At 47.1% G+C, this 17,022-nt stretch overlaps 1 long non-coding RNA gene across 2 annotated transcripts; it reads right to left on the reverse strand.

Annotated features, from left to right (window-relative positions):
• Positions 1–181: 181 nt before the first annotated feature.
• Positions 182–15,786, reverse strand: LOC123604462. 2 transcript variants are annotated; one of them, XR_006715336.1, is made up of 5 exons: positions 14,867–15,786; positions 8,687–8,751; positions 5,149–5,307; positions 4,376–4,451; positions 182–3,725 (listed from the first exon to the last, which is right to left on the reverse strand). It is a non-coding gene; the product is annotated as an uncharacterized LOC123604462 (long non-coding RNA). The 2 variants fall into 2 exon arrangements; XR_006715335.1 differs by having other exon boundaries at positions 4,367–4,451.
• Between the last annotated feature and the right edge of the window lie 1,236 nt (positions 15,787–17,022).

Consider the following 17,022-nt stretch of genomic DNA (forward strand, 5'->3'; position numbering starts at 1 on the left):
AAAAAAAAACTGGATCACACCCAGAAGGATGGCTATCATCAGTCAAAAGCAAAAAAACAAGCCAAAACACTAGAAAATAAGTCTTGGCAAGGATGCGGAGAAATTGGAAACATCGTACAATGCGCATGGGAATGTAAAATGGCACAGCCACTGTGGAAAGTGGATGGCAGATCCTCAAAAAATTCAACATGGAATAGCAAATGACCCAGCAATTTCACTTCCGAGTATACACTCTAAAGAACTGAAAACAAGAACTCGAACAGAAATTTGCACACTAAAATGCAAACCAGCATTGCTCACAGGGGTGACCAAAAGCTGGAAGCAACACAGATGTCCACCAGTGGATGAGCAGATAAACACAATGTGGGATATACAAACGACGGAATATTATTCAACCTCTAAGAGGAATGAAATTTTGACACAGGTCACAGCCTGCATGAATCCTGAAGACACTATGCTAAGTGAGATAAGCAAGACACAAAAGAACAAATATTGTTACCAAAAAAAAAAAAAAATCCTTTCCCCACTGCTCTGAACATTATCTTTGTCATAAATTAATAAATTAACTGACCTATGCATGTCAGCCTATTTCTAGACTATTCTTTTAGTCTATTTGTCTATCCTTGGGCCCAAACCATACTGTTTTAGATGCTGTAGACTTAGAATAAGTCATGTTATAAGGCAGTATGATCCTTCCAGCTCTGTTCTTCTTTGACATTGTCTTGGCCATCCTGTCCCTTTTTATTGCCTTATATATTTTAGACTCACTCTGCTTTTCAACTTCCATGTTTTTCTAAAAATGCTGGGATTTTGTTTGGGATTACATTAAATCTATTAATCAATTTGAGGAGAATAACAACCCTTTGAATTAGGAACTATTATTTTCCCCATTACAGAGACAAGAAATCTGAGGTTTGGAGAGTGTCAATAACTTGCCCAAAGTCACATGGCCAGGATTTGAATCCAACGCTGTGCTTTTCTGTGTCTGACTTCAGAGCCTTCACATTGAATCACTCCTTCCAAGTAGACAAGTATTTCTACGACTTCTGTCACTATGTGGATATTCAGTCTCGAGAACAGAGATTGTGCTATCCATGTTTGTATCTCCTTAGCTCCTGGATAGTGCCCAGGACCAAACTCATTAAGTGATCTGTTAAATCAGTGAATGAATAAGAATCACTGGTTTCTGAGAACATAATTCCATGCTGACAGATAAATGTATTGTGCTTACCCCTTAGACACAAACACCCAAAGTGAACAGGCAAAACTACATCCACTAAAGCAACATGTTTGTTTTGTTACATTTTAACTCCTAAGTGCCTAAGTCTTACCACAGTAAATCAGATCCAGTGTAGATAGAGTTCTATTCCTGAAGGTGATATCCAAGGACAGGTGTTGGTTGGGAACGCTCATCGTCCTTAACATTCACCTAACTGCTGTGCCTTCCTGCAGACCTCTATCCTCCTTGCTCTCCTCCTGATCCAGCTGCCACAATGTTGCTGGATTGCACACTAACAGCTTACGCAGCCATATGATCTGTGTTGCTGGGTGGAAGGGGAGTTTGTTGGATTTCCACTGCTCTGCACCCACTTCTCTTCCGGAATAGCAGCCTTGTTTCCTTTGCTGGAATTATCTCTTCTGTGCCAAGCATAGTCTGCTGGGGCCTATCTACCCCCAGGTGGGCAAGTGACCTGAGCTTGACCAATCTGATGTTCCTTCCCTGGGTGCAGGATCTTGAGCAGAGAGCAAATAAGCAGGGATTGGCTGGCTGCAGCGTGGACCAGATGGCTCCCCCAAGGGGGTCGCTGTTGATGTTTCTCAGCCATGACCCCCAGTCTCCTGTCAATTCTCTGAGCCCCTAGTGGCCTTCCAATAAATTTCTTTTCTGCTTAAGTTAGTTTGAGTCGCAACCAAAAGATTCCTAATTGATACAGAATCTAATACCAGAAGCGGATGTTACAAGGCTAAGCAGCGAGATTTGGGTGAAGGAAAGAATTGGTATGAGAATTCAGTAATTCTTCTTTATGTTGTAGTAAGCAATGGGTTAACCTGTTGCCTATGAAGTCTTGAGATGCATACTGTGTGCTTCCTGAGGCTTTAACATTAAAGGATATTATAAGAAAATTTCAAATTTTGGAGTGTGCTGGTAACTTCTTCAGCAAGGTCTTCCAAGGATGATTCTATTAAACTAAACCCAATCCCACCCAACAGTAAGAGAAGGGAAGAAAATACAGATTTGCTAAGAGTTGCCTTTTTGCCAATGGTTTACAGTTAACAATTGTCTGGGAATCCAGGAAAATCTCAATTCTCTACCCTCAAACCAAAGTTAGCAGAAGAAAGTTACTTGGAAGAAGACAGTTAGAAGAAGCTCCATAATAGGGACAGAGACACCAAGCAGAAGGGGTCTCTCCCAGGCACCTCCTGATGCCTCAAAGAAGTCAGCACGCCCCTTGGGAAGATGCCACAGGAAGTAGCCAGTGAACAACACAACAGCAGTCAGTGCTCCACTGGGACCACAGAGCCAGCATGCCTGGGTTTTCATTGCTGCCCCACTGCATGACATCAGATTCTTTACTGCTCCATGACCAGTGTTTGCGAAGGGGAGATGATAATGGTTCCTGTCTCATAAGGTTGCAGTGAGGATTCAGACTTTAGAACAGTGCCCGCCCCATAGTAAGCAATCAATAAATGTTGCTTCTAACATTTTAGTTGTTATTGCGAGGAAAGGGTCATCCGTGTCATCCCTACCTAGCCCGGTGTTCTAGATTATTCTCAAGTAGAGGCCAAGACAGATACTAACGGATGGCCAGAGCACCTGGGCCTATTGCCAGGCCACAGCTGTCCTCAGGCAGTTCTAGTTCAAAGCCTATGGCGTGGTAAGATCCCTGACTCTTGTTACCATCCATGGCATTTGCCAGAAGGGATAAAGCAGGATCTCATTCACTTTTTAAGGGCATCATTTTGCCAGAGGAACCACAAGCCTGGTCCACGACAGTCTACGATGGTCATTTCCAGGCTCCCAGACTCACAGCAGCAGGAAGAGAGCTGATAGAACAGTGCAGCTCCCAAAAGGGGCCCCGCCCTTGATGCACATGTCTCATGGTCTGTGAAGGTTAACACAGGAGGGATTTCCCCAAAGAGACAGCAGGGGCCACAGAGGGCAAAGGGCAAAGAGGAGCCTTCTGGAGGACAGCACTAGGGAGGACAGGTACTTGTTTCGAGGAAGGACATCCATGTGATTTCTGGCAGAATATGACAGGGTGACCGTTGACAGTTGTATCCTGTCCTTTCCTTTTCCAAATGAGAGTTTTTAGTGCAATTACCCTGTTCTCCATTGCTGTTTACTAAATGCATCAGTGGTGATTAAATTTACCACTGAGCCTCAATGGACCGCATAGGGCCATAGCAGCTCCCTCCACGAGGACCATGAATCACCTAGAGAACCAGACTACATGAAATCATGGCTTGTCTCTTTTGGAAAAAGAGTTCATAGAGGGAGTGGGGATTTTTTTGAGGTGTATTTATGGGGATGCAGGTGGGTGTGGATATTGGGCAGTTAAAGGGGGTGGACTGTACTGGTTGGGTGTTTGTGCAACTTGGCATTTTTTCACTCTTCTGATAAAGTAACACCTCCAAATGTGGTTTGGTTGGCATCATGATCCTGCTTCCAGATCTAGGGATGGTCCTTGATTCTCTTCAGCCAATCAGCATATCTGATCCCCTGGCTGTGGAAAGAAAGCCAGTGAAATTGGCTAACTCTGGAAAAAGAAGAGTCCCTCACTCCTCCCCCTCCATCTCTCTTTAATGGAAATTGGGGGAAAGGAACTCCCCTCCTCTGGATGGCATCTTGTCAAGATGTGACATGTGCGGTCACTGTGGGGGCTGGGAAGGAGCTGATCCTTGGTGATGTCGAACCTCGTCCTCACCTGAATCCATCCTTTTCAATTACATAAGTCAATTGCGGTTTTAGCCAGTTTAAGTTAGGAGTTCTGTCACTTATAGCGTAAGGGGTTCTAACAAGTACACTAACTAGCAGGATTGGTGCTTTTATCTTTTAATAACAAGAGCTGTTATTTATCAAGGGCTTTATGGTTTACAAAGCATTTGCACGGACAGTTCTCTTGATCTCGTCACCTCCCCTGCAGGGCAGGCAGACCAGACTGTACATTATCTATCTATCATCCACCTTGTACTAGATGAGGAGACTGCGCTGGAGAGATCCTACTTTGCCCAAAGACGCCCAGCCAGTAATTAGAGGAGCTGCACCTTGAACCCAGGTCTGGTTCCAGGAAAAGTCTCATGCTGCAGCAGGGTCGCGCAGAAGCCGTCACCGAAACACAGCAAGTCAAATGAGACGGACACGTACCCAACCCACCTGACTTCTTCTTAGCCTCAGATTCTCGGTGGCAGTGCCTGGGTTTCAGATCCTTGAACCCCAGCAGCGGTTGCTTCTGCAGGAGGGGAAGTGACTCCGTTTGAGATATCTCTGGTGCAGTCAAGCGGGAGGTCATTTTCCCTTGTGGTTTCATTGATTTTATGAGGAGGGAGTCTGTGATCTTAGTTGGAAATATTTATGTTTGAAGGAGAGAAACTTAGGGGACTCAGTTGTGTCTGTAGGCCAGTCACTCCCAGGGACCTTCTTAATTTAGTGATTCCTCCCCTCCAGCCCCCTCCCTCTATCCGTCTTCCACAGCAGGATTGAGCAAGCGATGTATTTATGAGACTGGAGCTCCAGAGCCCACGTGGGGGAGTAAATTACAAGTGAATGTACCTCCAGGATGGGGCAGCCTCCCTCGTCCTGGTGGCACTTCAAAGCTTCCTGAAAATTCCCCAAGAACAACCAGTCTCAGCGGGGCTCTGTGCAACCCTCTGATGACTCTGCCCAGACGTTCTCCGAGATGTGCAGACCCTCATTTGTGTCCACACCCCTCTCTAGCAGTTAGCAACACCTCTTGGCAAAAGGAGACACTGAGGCACAGGGAGGCCAAGGTTTTGAACTTAACAGGCTTGAAGGCTGAGCCCTTCCTCCAGATGTCCATCTGGGGTTTCATTTACCTGTGCTCCATACCTGAAGTACCAGGACTGTGTCTTGTCTATCCTGGAATCCCCGTCTCTAGCACAAATATAGCAATAGCTAGAACTCAGTACCTTTTTGTGGAAAGAGTGGACAAGTTTGCTGTCCTGGTCTTTATGCCAAATTTGATTGAAGTCCAGTTTGAATTTCCAATTCATTTAGGCCACAGAGAACAAAGAATTTAAGATGCCCATAAACACTGGATAGTGTCCAAACTGATTCTTTGGTAACGTCTAGGCACCAAAATAAAAACATTTTACATTAGTAAAATTGCTCTGTAATCCACAAGGCCCTTGTACTGGTATTCTACTGTTCACAGGCAACAACCCATGAGGCTGGTGTAACTATGCCCATCTCAGAGACCAAGAAACTGACACACAGCAAGGCTGGGTAATTTGTCAAAGTGCCACAGTTGAGTGACAAAGACAGGTCTCAAACCCAGATCTTTTCATTCTGAGCCCAGTATTCTTCCCACCCAAGGGGTGTATTTCTGTTCCCGCCTTCTAAGGGCACTGGAGAAGCTACTGGAGAAGAAAGAAGTTAGAATCAAGGACAGGAAGTCTCTGGTTTTGCCTGAGGCAGTGGAGCAGGAAGACAAGGACTCTCCAGGCTTCTCCCATTTCCAGAGCACCTGATACATGCCAGCCCCATGCTCCACACATACCTGCTTCCAGGGGAAGACTGTCAGGCAAACTGAAGCTTCCAGCCCCTCTCTTATGCAGACCCCCTCAACCGCCCTGGGTAAAGGGTACCATCAATTTACTACACAGGAACACTTACTTGAAGCCCTGAGCTCATATATTTAAAAAATACATATTCAGAGGCTTACCAAATTTGACAACAGCCCTAAAAAAAATGCCTGACATTATCCACAATAAGTTGTAGAGCTGAATATAAGCTCTCAATAATAAAAACCAAATTTTAATCAACCATGCTAAAGAAAGGCCAAATTATCTTCTGACCATGGAAAACATATTTTTAAAGATTTTATTTTTAAGTAATCTCTACACCCCATGTGGGGTTCAAACTCACGACCCCGAGATCAAAAATCACATACTGTACCAACAGAGCCAGCCAGGCGCCCCTGCCTATGGAAAATATTGCAAAATCTTTGTCATGTTGACAAGTGACCAAAAAGTATGCAGTAAAAATGTGGGGAAGACAGTATTTTAAAGAGGCATGCGTAGGTGATTTTTTTAATTGTCATTTTTCTGAATTTTGTGACATTTGTGGTATTCACCTGCCTTAACATGTGGGGTTCGGGGGGGGGTCATTTCTTAATTATTTTAAATTTCATTTTCAGTAGGTTCCACACCCAACATGGGGCTTGGACTCACGACCTTGAGATCAAGAGTCACATGTTCTATCAACTGAGCCAGGCAAGCACTCCATTTTTGTCATTTTTAATTCTAAATAAATGTTCATTTTGTGCATTATTTACACTTGTAACTTTGCATTCTCCTTTCTTCAAGAGGGCCCTGTCAAGTTGGAAAGGTGTCAGGCCCCATACAGTTGGAGTCTGTCCCTGCATGGGTCATCTCGTTTAAATTATAAAAAAACTCCATGGAAGAATTACAATTCTAATTTTCATTTTGCAGATAAAGAAACTAAGGTTTAGAGATGACCATTTTGCCCCAGATCCCAGAAAATGGAAAGGATCAAAGCCTGGTTTCCAACTCAGATTTGACTCAAAGCCCATGTTCTTCCTACTGTGTTACTACCAGTACCAGCCTTCGTGGAGATTCGTTCCTGGTCCAGCCACATGATGCCTTGGGAAACTGTGGTTTGAAAATATGTCCCCAAATCCTTTGATTCTTTTTCCTCCCTGATTCCCCTCCCTGGAGCGCGGGCTGGACTTAGTGGCTTGGTGGACTTAGAATATGGAGGAAATGATAGTGCATGACTGGGTCTTAAACAGCACTGTGGCTGCCTTCTTGCTTTCTTTCTCTTGGGTCATTCATCGCAGGGGAAACTGTCATGTCAGGGAGGCACTCAAGTAACCTTACAGAGAGGTCCTCATGGTGAGAAACTGAGGCCTCCAGCCAACAGCCATGTGATGAGCCATCTTGGAAGCAGACCCTCCCAGCCCCAGTCAAGCCTTCAGATGACAGCAGTCCAGCAATCTCACGAGAGACCCCAACCCGTGGGAGGAGCACTGTGGCCTCAGGAATCCAAATGCCCACAGTCCTGACGGGCCCTCACATTCATCTCTCGGGTGTGTGGAAACAGGCCACACTGCATCCTCTGTGACCGGAAACTCAATCTGCATGTGGTGGGCCAATTCCATGAGGTGTGCAGATACCACAAAAATGGCACGAGACACTCGGTCTGAGGGAACGGGACATACATCTACAGAGGCTGGGGAAGCCACCCCACATGTCCTGAAGGAACCCCCATGCTTGGGCTGCTCCCTTGTGTGGGGACACCCACAGCACTTCGTACACGCAGATTTGATAGTGACTTGGAGCTGCAAGAACTGCTCCTTGGGGTTTGTTGGGGGATCCAGAGCCTGACTCAAAGTGAGGGACATTGTAGGAAGGATGCCAAGACAAGGGTTTGTAGGCTTGTCAGGCAGCCATATCTGAAACAGTCCTTTCTCTGCCACCCCCTCCCCCCCCAACCCACCCGCACTTCCTCCTTGTCAAATCAGCCACACTTGCTAATAGTGAGTGGAGTGGGGTCTCCCGGAGGGAATCGGTTTCCCAGGAGGTAACCTCTTTTGATTTCGAACAAGTACATTTCCTTGTGTCCATCAAAAAAAAAAAAAAAAAAAAAAAAAATCTCCAAACACTTTTTTGAGCTGACAAGTCTACCTGATTTATCACTGGCATTCCCAGGATATGGGGTTTTCAGTGCTAAAATGGGGACAGTCCTGAGCACACAGGAGAGTTGGTCACCTATTGGCATTTAAGTAAGTGAGAAGTCATGGGGCACCTGGGTTGCTCAGTCAGCTGGGCATCCAACTTCAGCTCGGGTCATGATCTCGTGGTTTGTGGGTTTGAGCCCTGCGTCGGGCTCTGTGCTGACAGCGCAGAGCCTGGAGCCTCTTTCGGATTCTGTGCCTCTTCCTCTCTCTGCCCCTCCCCCACTCTCTGTCTCTCTCTGTCTCTCAATAATAAACATTAAAAAAAATTTAAATAAGTGGTAAGTCAAATCAATGCAGATTTTTGTAAATAAAAAATTAATGTTTGGGCATTAATTGGCTGGCTCAGTTGGTTAAGCCTCTGACTTTGGCTCAGGTCATGATTTCACAGTTCGTGGGTTCGAGCCTGGCATTGGGCTCTGCACTGAATGGCTCAGAAGCTGGAGCCTGCTTTGGATTCTCTCTCCCACTCTCTCTGCCCCTCTCCCGCTTATGCTCTCTCTGTCTCTCTCCCTCAAAAATAAACATTAAAAAAAAGAAACCTTAAAAAAATTACTAATAATATTTATCACTCACCTTCAAGAGAGTTTACAATAAGTAAAACCTTTGTACTGAATTTCTTCAGGAAAGCCTGGAGTGCTTTCAGTAGGAGGAAGTGGAAGGAAGAGAGAAAAACAGAGTTTTGTTTCACAGACTTATCCTCCTTGCAAGTTCACTTGTATTAGCAGCACTGGCAAGTGAGAACTCACCTGAATTCAGAACTGTGCTCTTCTAGAAACACGGTAAGGTGAGAGGTAAGTTGTCCTGTGAATGCCTACAGGGGAGAACGTTAGTTAATTTAAAATGCTAGCAAAGGTCTTCAAGGGACGCCTCATTTTTCCAGGCTTGCACTCCTCATGAATATGAATATCGGGCTCCAAAATCCATTGTGCAAGAAAAGTAACTTTTGTTTTTAAGTGCTTAGCTTAATTTCTATTAGGAGTCTCCATTGTAGCATGGTGTGGGAATTCGATCTTAGCCAACTCTGGAGTCCTCAACTTTTCTTCAAGGTTGTGTCTGATTTCAGGGTTTGGGGGGACCTAATGTAGCACTGAGGTGCAGGACAAGGGGGGGCACGTGCTAATACTAAGAACAAATACTTAATGAGCACCTGTGCTATGCCGGACACTAAGCACTTTACACATCCTCTCTTTTGACCTTGGATCAGTACTGATCTGAACTATTTTTTTTAATATTTATTTATTCATTTTGACAGGAGGGAAGGGGCAGAGAGAGAATCCCAAGCAGGCTCCGTGTCAGCACTGAGCCCGACTTGGGGCTCGATCTAATTAACCCACAAGAGCATGACCTGAGCTGAAATCAAGAGATGCTCAACCGAATGAGCTACCCAGGTGCCCCTGATCTGTGCGATTTTTATCCCCATTTTGCACATGAGGCACAGAGAAGGGAAGAGACTTACCCAGGCAGTGAGAGGCAGAGATGAGGTTTGAAACACCATGGCCTGGTTCTGGAGGCAGCGTGCCTAAAGTCATTCATTTAACAAGTTTTGATCGATCACCTATTACCCAAACCAGACCCACAGGATGGAGCAGTGGACTAAGAGGACAGAGACCCTTGCCCTCAAGTAGGCCCTGTCCTGGCCGCTATGCCTTCCTGCCTCTTTGTGGCAGCCATAAGACATCCACTTCCCATGCCGGTCCTTCAGGCAGCATTTTATTTTGTCCCTATTCTAGAAGACTCTTCAGGCCCAGTGGCCCTCTTTTTACATCCACATTCCTGCTAGGGAGACGGACATTCACTGTGCTGTGTGCGCTGTGCTGGCCAGAGTGGGACTTTGCAGAGCTCAGATCTCTTCTACTTTCAACCTCTCAAACCCAGAGCACTTTGCCCCCACACCAGGTCAGTGCCCAGGGAACAACGTGGCGGGTCCGTGTCAGGCACCCCAGCATGTACACCAGCCCTTCCTGCTCTGCCGTCTGACTCTACACCTTGCTGGACATCTAGCCTGAATAGGGAACACGGTCTAGTTCTCCATTTCTCAGGGGGTCTAGCATGCTTCTTTCCACCTCCTCGCTTTCCCCTTTTCTGTGGGCCAGAAAACTGGCTCTAACTCATCCAATCTCTTCTATGTCCTGAGTTACGTCACAGCCACAGATTAGGAGTTTTAAAAGCCTAAAGCCTTCTCTGCTCTCTGCAGAAAGTCTCATCCCTCCAACTGGCTGTGTGTGACTGATTCCCAATGGCAGAGGGGTCAAGCAAGGAATTGCAGAAATATCAGGGATACGAAAGCACCGGTTAATGTTGCACAACATCTGCTTAGCATAATTTCTGCACGTCAGGCCCTGTAAATAATTAGTTTGCGTGCATTATTAATGTTCGCAAAAGCTCTGACATACACACCTCTTTGTGCCTCAGTTTACTCACTTGTAAAGTAGGGATAAAAATGGTATCCATTTCCTGGTTGCTTGGGAAGAGTGAAATGAGTTAAAAGGTTTCCAAGTGCTCAGAGCAATTACTGGAAAAGAGCAAAAATAAAATGTTGGCCATTATAATTATTGTAGTAATTTCTTGTCATGTTTGTCTTTCCCTTTATACGCATTCCAGGATGAAGACATGCTTTAAAAGTTTGTGTCTGCAGGGCGCCTGGGTGGCTCAGTTGGTTGGACGGCCGATTTCAGCTCAGGTCATGATCTCACGGTCTGTGAGTTCGAGTCCCATGTCAGGCTCTGTGCTGACAGCTCAGGACCTGTTCAGATTCTGCATCTCCCTCTCACTCTGTCCCTCCCCTGCTCATGGTCTGTCTCTCAAAAAGGAATAAACATTTAAATAAATAAATAAATAAACAAACAAACAAATAAATAAATGTTTGTGGCCGTATCCTTAGCACATGCCAGGCTCTGACACATATTCAGTACATGTTCAATTTTAACTGAATGAACAAAATGTGGCATTTTGTTCTCTCTTAAAAGATCAGATTGGAGGTGGGGAAGTCACTTGACTTCCCCTTGCCCTCCACCCTGCCCCATTCCTTGTAGGAGATTGTATTTCTTAGAATGTCAGAGCTGGAACAGATCTGGGAGATCCTGTGATCTAACCTTAGTTTACAGAGAAGGGGTTATGAGCCCCAGGAAGGAGAAGTGGAAGGAGAGGGATTTCTTCTTTTTTTTTTTTTTAACATTTATTTTTGAGACAGAGAGAGACAGAGCATGAACGGGGGAGGGGCAGAAAGAGAGGGAGACACAGAATCGGAAGCAGGCTCCGAGCCATCAGCCCAGAGCCCAATGTGGGGCTGGAACTCATGGACCGCGAGATCGTGACCTGAGCTGAAGTCGGACGCTTAACCGACTGAGCCACCCAGGCACCCCACAAAGGAGGGATTTCTAATCCAGCAGACAGGAGGAGTTTAATCACTTCTTTTGCATGGCCAGGTCAGGGTTCAAATCCCAGGCACACCATTTGGAAGTTGTATGCCCTTGGATAAATGAAGCCTCGCTGTCCTTGTTTTCCAATGGGGACTATAATACAGAATCTGCAGGAGTTGTGCATGGAGGAGATGAACCGATGTAGTAATGTCTCTAGCACATCATAGAAACACTTGTTCCCTCCCTGCCTTCCCCAACTCCTGTTCTGATAGCAAACCAAAGAAACAGAAGACAGGACCCTTATTCCAGGAGGCTATCATCCAAGATACAAGTGTACGTCTTTCCAAGAATGAACAAGATGGAACAGAAATGAGCCGAAGGAAACATCAGTGCAGGGGGGAAAGTTAGTAGGATGTTTTCCGGAAGAGGCAGTCCTAGTTTTAAAGGAGAGAAATAAGGGGGCACCTGGGTGGGCTGAGTTGGCTAAGCGTCGAACTTCAGCTCAGGTCGTGTTCTCACGATTCGTGTGTTCGAGCCCTGTGTCCAGCTCTGTGCTGACGGCTCAGAGCCTGAAGCCTGCTTCGGATTCTGTGGCTCCCTCTCTCTCTGCCCCTCCCCCACTTACACTCGGTCTCTCTCTCTCTCAAAAATAAATAAACATTAAAAAAAATTTAAAGAAAGAGAGAAATAAGACAGATTGCCAGAGTATAGCACAAAGGTTTTCCAATGGGCTTTTCTGAGACACCACCTGTATAAAGTAGAACTCCCTCAGTTTCTCTCCCCGACCCAGCTTTGTCCACGGCACTCACACCACTGACTCACTCGTCCGTCTTTCTTGTCTGCATTCCCAACTGGAATGTATGCTCCACGAGAACAGAGACTTCCTCTGTCTTGTATTCAGCGTTCCTGTTCCTAGAACAATATCTAGCACATGACAGCTGCTCAGAAAATATTTGTTGCATGAATAAGGAGTGACAAGTCACAAAGGTGGGAACCAAATGGTCTTGGGAAGGAAGGAATGATCTGACTGGCAAGAGTCTATGTTTAAAATATTGAGAAATACCATGGAAGGTCGTAAGACACTCAGGGCTGAGATTTGATCACTTCCCATGGCAGAAGGAAGGCCTGTGCTGTGGGGCTGGTGGAGTAGCTTTGCTCTCTAGAAGGCCCACATTCCTGACCTTTGGCCAGGCCCCCCTCACTCTCATACCAGCTGGTGAGCCTAGAGAGATAACCTCCCCCCACCCAAGACTTCGGGTGCCTTTAGGTCAGCCCTTCACACAGGGGTCATCTGCAGTCACCGCCTTTGACTTTGCTGAGTGTTGGCCCAGTGAGAGCAAAGTGTTGGAAAGACCGGACACTCAGAGTCCACAAAGAACATAATTGAATCACTGAGCATCTTGTTTGTGTTGGGGGGGGGGGGGGAGGGGAGGTAAACTTTAAGAACCTTCGCCCATAAAACTGTCTGCAGTATTGAAAACACGCTTCATAAAAACTCCCTGGTGACCAGGAATGTACCCTTCTAACGTGGGATGTGACTGAAAACATCTTGAAAACCTGAATTACCCCAGGGTCGCCTACTTTGGCTGGTATACAGTAGGGGGCGCAGCTGCTACAAACGAGATTAGTTACACATTGACTCCGGCTCACTGTGTTTACAGCTTTGCACAGACACTTGGCCCCGATTCCTCACACCGAGTAGTTAGCAGGTGTGCCAGCAGAAGAACGGGGCTTAGCCAGACAGTCTGAAGGGTAACGTTTTCCTGGTTGGCATCCTATTTGACTGTAACCAGTTCTCTTTTTACAAAACCTTTTTCATCTGTATCAGTTCTCACCGTGTAAGACTAGCTTTCCTCCTGAAGACCTCACTTATCCCCAGGATCAGTGTTTGGTGTCCCGAGAATCCATGTGTTAGAAGAAGGCTGGGTTGTCCGAAATGAGGGAGCCCAAGTCCCACCCACCGGCTTGAAGAAAATCTAGACAATAACGTCTGGAGGAAGCCCAGTCTTCCCAAGAACTGGCCTTATCGGGGCTTCAAGGGAAACCGCGCCTGGCTTCCCCTGGAAGTGATATACAGTCACTGGAGGAAGAGAGCTGCGCCCCGGAAATCCCAAACAGAGGGGCTTCCGAATGCCAGCCGTTGGTAGGGATGTTTGCCCGTTTAGGGACTGGCAGATGTGCATTCCTAAGAGTGCTGAGCTTACAGAATAAGGAATGAACAAAGGGTGCCCTCCTTACCTCCAACCCCTCACCCCCTCCTAAGCAACGAGCCCCCAGGGCTGTCTCAGCGTCACTACATCCTGCTTGGATGGCCTTGGGATGCCCAAGTCACCACATGAGTCAGGGAAGGGAACATGCAGATACTTTGCTCTTTTCTGGAGTCTTGGACCTTCAGTGTCGTTGATCAGCTTGCTTCCGGTAGCAAAGCAGAGCAGTGAACTCCCAAGAAGTTCGGGTGCTCCTCATGTCTCAAGGACTTTGAGACCCCGCATCCAGGCCGACTTGGTGTCTTAGCAAAGGGAGCAGCCAGGAGGTCCCTTTTGGCCCCTCACCCCCCTCTTCCTCCCTCCACATGACTCCAGTGGATGGAGGTGCCAGAGAGGGGCTGGGAAACAAAGGTGGCTTTCACCCAGAGCCTGCTGAAAAGGGACAGTCCTGGTGGGGTCTGCAGCCCTGAAGCAGGGTGCCGTCCTGTGACTCTGGGCTCAAAAATGTGTGAAATTTCTTTTTGCTGGGTATTCTACATCAAGCGGAACCTGTTCTCAGAGAAACATTCCATTTCACAGACCCTAATGGCTTTCCTCTGTGCTGATGCATTAATGAGGCTCCGGCTCGTTCTAATCAGAAGGAAGCCATGCAGATAATTGCCTGAATTTTTAATTCAGGGTTATGATAGGGGAATCAAAGTCACACTGCAGTTGCTGAGGCTGCCTCTAGTTCCGGGCCATTGACTTTTGCAATTTTCTTTGATTTCCCCCCTCCGTCTCTTTCTCCCCACCCCCACTTCTCTCTCTCTCTCTCTCTCTCTCTCTCTCTCTCAGGCTTGGTGGAGACTGACAGTTTCGGGGTGGGGCAGGGTGGAGAAATAGGGACAGCCCTTGGGGTCTCCTATACAGTCTCTCTTCTTCCTCCTTCTCTTGTTAAATCCCTACCCCCACCCCAGGAAAGAGTAGACGCTGCCTGCACCTGTCCCCCCAGGGCTGGTTCTGGGAGAGCGCTCTCTGCAACTAGCCTCCCCACTCAGGGTCTCCATGCCCATAAGCAAAGACAGGAAATTTGCCCCAGGAGAGGATCTCCCTTGGCAATTTACTTCTCATTTCATTTCGGTTCTTTGGGGGCAGGGGAGAGAACTGCAAAGGTGAAAGGGAAAGAAATCAGGTGACCAGAGCAGCCGCGGTGTCTCCCAGTTCCCTGCAAAGGTGATTTGCGCCAGATTGGTACTGGGACCAAGGGCAGGTGAGAAGCTGGAGGAATCCAAGCCTGGGGTCTTTCCTAAATCACCTTATCTCCCGCCCTAACAATCACAGGGTGCCAGAATTTCAAATTTACGCAACTCCGAGAACTTACAGGCGGTGGAAAGAGGTGAATTCAAACCGGTTGTATTCTAGGCCACCAACCAGCACCCTGAGCAAGAACCCGGAGGCTGGTACAGAGGGAGGCCCCCTGACGCTGGCCAGTTTTCCCAGTCTCCTGGACCTTGGAGTGATAGAGAATTTGCCAGGGCGAGAGCCAGCTCTGCTGGCTCAACTCCAGCCAAGCAAGCTGGCTTTTCCAGGAGAGCCACTGTTCCTGCAAGCGAAGGCTGTTCTCCCAGCACCTCGGGTGCTGTCAGTAGAAACACTGTGGGCACATGTTTACACTTTAAGCCGGTAGCAGCAGAGTGACTCTTCCCCTTCCAGACTGGGCAGCTGAGTGGCTGGGCACCAGTCACGTGGCCTCTAAGAGCAGAATTTATTTCAACATCTCTGATTCTCTGTAGGTTTAGGATTTCCACTTTCAGGAGAACGAGAAGATATTGGTGCCATAACTGAGCATCTTCTAGGCACAAAAGACTTTATGCCATCCTTCCTTTGCAGCCTGCCAAGTGCCTTGTGAGGAAGGGAAGGCTGCCCGTACAGATCAGGAAAATCAGGTTCACTGCAAAGAAGCAGACACTGTGCCCTCACCTTCCAGTGGAAGCTTTCGTCCTGTAGAATCCCGAAGTCCCTTTACAGCTGCATTCTCAGGGCTTGGTGATGCTATTGCTAACGCTGTCTTTCCAACTGCTGGCTGCAGCTTCCAGAAATTATAAGGAGCAGTCACCTTTTTCATGCTGGTGGAATTTGACCTCCATGGGGCTTTCGTTTCCTCAATAAAATCTCGCCTGATGCTTGAACAACACCTCTCTCTCAAGAATGCCAAATCAACCATAAATATGCTCTGCAGTCATCCAAACACTAAAGGATAAAGGAGAGAAGACTAAACCCCTTAAGAACATTCCATCTCTTTCCGACCAGTGGACCTCATCTTGGTTCTGTGATATTTTCAGATACTACAGAGTATCTCAAAGGATGCTTGTGAACTTCTGTTGAACTTTTAATGCAAAATCACCCTCCATTTCCTTTAAAAAAATTTTTTTTAATATTTATTTTTGAGAGAGAGAGCACGAGAGGAAGAGGGGCAGAGAGAGGGAGACACAGAAGCCGAAGCAGGCTCCAGGCTCTGAGCTGTCAGCGTAGAGCCCGATGTGGGACTCGAACCCACGAGCTGTGAGATCATGACTTGAGCTGAAGTCGGATACTTTAACCGGCTGAGCCACCCAGGCGCCCCTCCATTTCTTTGAATTAAACGAACACACAGACAAAAAAGACATGTGCTTTGGAACACGTGTACACAGAGTCCCATTTATGTAACCAGTCAACAAACATTTAACGAACACCTGCTATGTATGTGCCAGGCTGTGCCAGGCACTGAGGTCACAGATGAAAGGCTGAGTCCTGCCCCCCCAGAGGTCACTGTTTAGCGGGATAGATGGACGAGTAAAGAATTTCCATGCCGGGCAAGGGCTGTGGCAGAAAGAATTACAGTACTCTATGAACACTAAAGAATCCTGAAATCGAGCCAACAAGATGATGGCTAATCTCCCACAAAATTGAGAGAAACACTATGGTCCTTATTTCTGAGCCCAGAGTGTGGGTCCATTCAGAGTCAGAAGACTCCATTCTAAACTTTGGTCTCTTAATGATCTCAAGAACCGCTCATGGCTCCCTGGAGACCCGGGCTGCCCCCACCCAGGTCCTCTGCATTCCAGCTCCAGTCCTGTGAACCTGGAGTTAATGATTAAACTGCGCATCGGTGCCGTGGCTTCCTTGGGGTAAACTGGGCTGCTCAGCCTGGAAACTACCAAGTTCCTGGCTCTGCTCCAGCCCAGGATAGGCCAGAGACAGATCCAGTCCCCACACCCATAACTTTTTCAAAGTTGGCTGGGGTCTCAACAGCACGTGGTCACCAAGCCTCCTGCTATAGACTTAACACGCTGCGGTATAGTAGAAACGGGGGGTGGCAAAGGAGATGGGGGTCTTGGGTACAAACCCTGGGTTGGTTACTAATCAGCTGAGTGACCTTGAGACAGTCTCCTTACCCTTCCTGAGTTTCAGGTCTACCACAACAGACGGTTGGATCAGAAAGTGCCACGTTCTCCCCCACTTCTGTGCCTTTGCACATGTTGTTACCTTTGCCTGGTA

The sequence above is a fragment of the Leopardus geoffroyi genome, chromosome E1, assembly GCF_018350155.1.
Source record: "Leopardus geoffroyi isolate Oge1 chromosome E1, O.geoffroyi_Oge1_pat1.0, whole genome shotgun sequence".
Classification (NCBI taxonomy): Eukaryota; Metazoa; Chordata; class Mammalia; order Carnivora; family Felidae; genus Leopardus; species Leopardus geoffroyi.